The sequence below is a fragment of the Callorhinus ursinus genome, unplaced genomic scaffold (genome assembly GCF_003265705.2).
Source record: "Callorhinus ursinus isolate GAN/ISIS: 27379988/994484 unplaced genomic scaffold, GSC_fseal_2.0 scaffold67, whole genome shotgun sequence".
NCBI classification, from domain to species: domain Eukaryota; kingdom Metazoa; phylum Chordata; class Mammalia; order Carnivora; family Otariidae; genus Callorhinus; species Callorhinus ursinus.
In genome coordinates, this window is record NW_027397129.1 from 1,912,878 (window position 1) to 1,918,877 (window position 6,000).

Below are 6,000 nucleotides of genomic sequence, written 5' to 3' on the forward strand. Positions count from 1 at the left end.
TTGTGAAAGTCTGGAAGACATCAGGGAGACATTTACTGCAAAGATAAAAGAGCTAAAAAACAATCAGGCAGAAATGAAAAATGCAATATTTGAGTTTCAAAACTGATTGAATGTGATGACCACAAGGATGGAAGAAACAAAGAAACAAACTGATATATAAGATAAAATTATGGAAAATAATGAAACTGAACAAGAGAAAGAAGAATGATGAATCACAAGAGTAGACTTAAGGAACTTAGTGACTCCAACAAATGTAATAACATTCATATCATAGGATTCTCAGGAGAAGAGAGAAAAAGGAAGCAGGTTTATTTGAGGAAATAATAGCTGAAAACATCCCTATTCTAGGGAAGGAAACAGATGTCCAAACCCAGAGGCACAGAGAACTCCCATCAAAATCAACAAAGGTAGACCAAGACCAGCACACATTGTAGGTAAATTTGCAAAATATAGTGATAAAGAAAAAATCCTAACTGCACCAATGCAAAGTCACTAACTTACAAGGGAAGACCAATGAGGCAGATTTCTCCACAGAAACAGGGCAGGCCAGAAGAAGGTGGCATGCCATATTCAACATGCTGAATGGGAAAAATATGCAGCCAAGAGTATTCTACCCAGCAAGCATATCATTCAGAATAGAAAGAAAGATATTTTCCCAGACAAACAAAACTTAAAGGAGATTGTGACCACAAAGCCAGTCCTGCAAGACATATTAAAGGGAACTCTGAGTGGGAAGGAAAAACCAAAAGTGACAAAGACTATAAAGGAACAACAACAACAAAAAAAAAAACCTCCAGAAACAACAACAAAATAAGAAACAAGATGGAACTAAATACATATCCATAAATAAAATTTCTGAATGTAAGTGGCCTAAATGCTCCAATCAAAAGACACAGGGTGTCAGAATGGATTAAAAAAAAAAAAGAACCATCTATATGTTGCCTAAAAGAGATTTATTTTAGATCTAAAAACACCTGTAGGTTGAAAGTGAAAGGATGGAGAAATATTTATTATGCAAATGGATGTCAAAAGAAAACTGGAGTAGCAATACTTTTATCACACAAACTAGATTTTAAACCAAAGTCTGTAAGGGAAGGTGAAGAATGGCACTATATCATAATAAAGGGGTCTCTCCTACAAGAACATCTAACAATTGTAAATATCTATGCCTCCAAATTTGGAGCACCCAATATATAAAACAATTAATAACAAATATAAAAGAATTCGTTGATAATACTACAATAGTAGGGGACTTTAACACCACACTTACATCAATGGACAGGTTATATAAGCAGAAAATCAATAAGGAAAAAAATGGCTTTGAATGACATACTGAAATAAATGGATTTCACCGATATATTCAGAACATTTCATCCTAAAACAGCAGAATACACATTTTTTTCAAGTGCACGTGGGATATTCTCCAGAAGAGATCACATACTGGGTCACAAATCTTGCCTCAAAAGTACAAAAAGATAGAGATTATATAATGCATCTTTTCCAACCACAATGCTATGAAACCTGAAGTCAACCACAAGAAAAAATTTGGAAAGACCAAGACATGGAGTTTAAAGAATATACTACTAAAGAATGAATGGGTCAACCAGGAAATTAAAGAAGAAATTAGAAAATACATGGAGAAAAATGAAAATGAAAACACAATGGCCCAAAATATTTGGGATGCAGCAAAAGTGGTAATAAGAAGGAAGTACATATCAATACAAGCCTACATCAAGAAGCAAGAAAAATCTGAAATAAACAACATAACCTTATATCTAAAGTAGCTAGGAAAAGAACGTAAAATGAAACCTAAAGCCAACAGAAACACGGAAATAAAAAGATTAGAGCAGAAATAAATGATATAGAAACTAAAACAACAGTAGAACAGATCAATGAAACCTGGAGCTGATTCTTAGAAAAAAATAATAAAATTGATATACCCTATGGATGGAGCAGGAGTGTATTAGAGTAAGTGAAAGAAATCATCTGAGAAAGAAAAATGCCATATGATTTACTCACATGTGGAAATTAAAAAATAAAACAGATGAATACATGGGTAGGGAAAAAAAAGAGAGAGAGGGAAGAAAAACAGTAAAAAACTACTAAATATAGAGAACAATCAGGGCGCCTGAGTGGCTCAGTCGTTAGGTGTCTGACTTCTTCGGCTCAGGTCATGATCCCAGGGTCCTGGGATCGAGCCCCGCATCGGGCTCCCTGCTGCTCATGAGGCCTGCTTCTCCTTCTCCCACTCCCCCTGCTTGTGTTCCCTCTTTCTCTGTGTCTCTCTCTGCCAAATAAATAAAATCTTTTAAAAAAATTAAATATAGAGAACAAACTGAAGGTTGATGGAGGAAGGTGAATAGGCGATAGGCTAAATAGGTAATGGGTATTAAGGAGAGCAATTTTTCTGATGAGCATTGGGTATTATATGTAAGTGATGAATCACTAAATTCTTTTTTTATTATTTTGTTATGTTCATCACCATGCATTACATCATTAGTTTTTGGTATAGTGTTCCATGATTCATTGTTTGCATATAACACCCAGTACTCCATTCAATACATACCCTCTTTAATACCCATCACCAGGCTAAACTATCCCCCTTCCCCCCTCCCCTCTAGAACCTTCAGTTTTTTTCTCAGAGTCCATAGTCTCTCATGGTTCGTCTCCCCCTCCGATTTCCCCCCCCTTCCTACTATCTTCTTCTTCTTTTTTTTTTAACATATAATGTATTATTTGTTTCAGAGGTACAGGTCTGTGATTCAACAGTCTTACACAATTCACAGTGCTCACCATAGAATATACTCTCGCCAATGTCTATCACCCAGCCACCCCATGCCTCCAACCCCCCACCACTCCAGCAACCCTCAGTTTGTTTCCTGAGATTAAGAATGAGGACCTCAGCCACAGCAACTTCTTCTAGACCCATCACCAAAGGCAAGAGAAGCGAGGGCAAAAATGAACTATTGGGACGTCATCAAGATAAAAAGCTTTTGCACAGCAAAAGAAACAGTCAACAAAACCAAAAGACAACCGACAGAATAGGAGAAGATATTTGCAAATGACATTTCAAATAAAGGGCTAGTATCTAAAATCTATAAAGAACTTATCAAACTCAACACCCAAAGAACAAAGAATCAAATCAAGAAATGGACAGAAGACATGAACTGACATTTTTCCAAAGAAGACATATCCAAATGGCCAACAGACACATGAAAAAGTGCTCAACATCACTTGGCATCAGGGAAATCCAAATCAAAACCTCAATGAGATACCACCTCACACCAGTCAGAATGGCTAAAATTAACAAGTCAGGAAACGACAGATGTTGGCGGGGATGTGGAGAAAGGGGAACACTCTTAGACTGTTGGTGGGAATGCAAGCTGGTACAGCCACTCTGGAAAACAGAATGGAGGTTCCTCAAAAAGCTGAAAATACAACTACCATACAACCCAGCAACTGAATCACTAAATTCTACTCTTGAAACCAATATTAGAATACATGTTAACTAACTAGAATTTAAATAATTTAAAAGAAGCAAACAGGAGTCTGTTTGAAAAAAAAAGAAAATTGATAAACCCCTAGCCAGACCTATCAAAAAGAAAAGAGAAAGGACCAAATAAATAAAATCACAAATGGGAGAGGACAAATCACAACACCACAGAAATACGAACAGTTATGGGGTGCCTGATTGGCTCAGTAGTTAAGCGTCTGCCTTAGGCTCAGGTCATGATTCCAGGGTCCTAGAATCGAGCCCCACATCAGGTTCTCTGCTCAACAAGAAGCCTGCTTCTCCCTCTCACACTGCCCCTGCTTTGTGTTCCCTCTCTTGCTGTCTCTCTCTCTCTGTCAAATAAATAAATGAAATCTTAAAAAAAAGAAATACAAACAATTATAAGATAATATTATAAAAATTATTTGCCACAAAATCAGACATTCTGAAAGAAATGGATAAATTCCTACAAACCTACAAACTACCAAAATTGAAACAGGAAGAAACAGAAAACTTAACAGACCAATAACCAGCAAAGAAATTGAATCAGTAATCAAAATCTCCCAACAAACAAAAGCCCGGGGCTAGATGGCTTCATAAGCAAATTCTACCAAACATTGAAAGAACAGTTAATGCCTATTCTTCTCAAACTATTCCAAAACATAGAAATGGAAGGGAAACATCCAAACTAATTCTATGTGGTCAACATTACCCCAATTCCAAAATCAAAGACTCCACTGACAAAGAGAACTACAGGCCAATATGGGTCAATATTCATAAATTAATCAACATGATACACCACATTAATAAAAGGATAAGAACTATATGATCCTCTCAATAGATGCAGAAAAAGCATTTGACAAAGTACAACATCCATTCATGATAAAAACCCTCAACAACGTAGGGATAGATGAAACATACCTGAACATCATAAAGGCCATATATGAAAAATCCACAGCAAGTATCATCCTCAATGAGGAAAAAGAGAGCTTTTCCTCTATGGTCAGGAACAAGACAGAGACGTCCACTCTCACCACTGTTATTTAACACAGTACTGGAAGTCCTAGCCTCAGCAATCAGACAACAAAAAGAAATAAAGCCTTACAAATCAGCAAGGAAGAAGTCAATATTTCACTATTTGCAGATGATGTGATATGCTATATAGAAAAACCAAGAGTCCACCAAAAACTTGCTAGAACTGGTACCCAAATTCAGTAAAGTCACAGGATGCAAGGTCAATGTACAGAAATCTCTTACATTTTTATACACCAAAAATGAAGCAGCAGAAAGAGAAATCAAGAAATTGAACCTATATTCAAATGCACCAAAAACCATAAGATACTAGGAATAAACCCAACCAAAGAGGTAAAAGATCTGTACTCTGATAACTATAGAACACTTATGAAAGATATTGAAGAGGAAACAAAGAAATGGATTAACATTCCATGTACATGGATTAGAAGAACAAATACTGTTAAAATGCTCATACTACCCAATTTAATCTACACATTTAATGCAATCCTTATCAAAATACCACCAGCATTTTCACAGAGCAAGAACAAACAATCCTAAAATTTGTATGGAACAGGAAAAGAACCCCAAAAGGCAAAGCAATCTGAAAATACAAAAGCAAAGCTGGAGGCATCACAGTTCTATACTTCAAGTTATATTACAAAGCTGTAGTGATCAAGACAGTATGGTACTGGCACAATAACGGACACAGAGATCAATGGAACAGAATAGAAAAATCCCAAACTGGACCCAGAACTATAGAGTCAACTAATCTTCAACAAAGCAGGAAAGAATATCCAAAGGAAAAAAAAAAAACAGTCTTCAACAAACGATGCTGGGAAAAGTGGACAGAAACTTGCAAAAGAATGAAAGTGAATCACTTCCTTACACCATATATAAAAATAAATTCAATATGGATGAACGACCCTAATGTGAGACAGAAAATCATCAAAATCCTAGAGGAGAACATAGGCAGTAACTTCTTTGACATTGGCCATAGAAACTTCTTACTACCTATGTCTCCAGAAGCAAGTGAAACAAAAGCAAAAATGAATTATTGGCATTTCATCAAGACAAAAAGCTGCCTCACAGTGAAGGAAACAATCAACAAAACTAAAACATAACTTTTGGAATAGAAGAAGATATTTGCAAATGACACCTCTGCTAAAAGGTTAGTATTCAAAATATATAAAGAACTTATAAAATTGAACACCCAAAAAACAAATAATCCAGTTAAAAATGGGCAGAAGATATGAATAGACATTTTTCCAAAGAAGACATAGAGATGGCCAACAGACCAATGAAAAGATATTCCATGTCACTCAGCATAAGAGAAATACAAATCAAAACTACAATTAGATACCACCTTACACCTCTCAGAATGTCTAAAATTAACAAGACAGGAAACAGCACGTGTTGGTGAGGATGTGGGGAAAAGAGAACCCTCTTACACTATTGGTAGGAATGCAAACTGTTGCAGTCACTCTGGAAAAAGG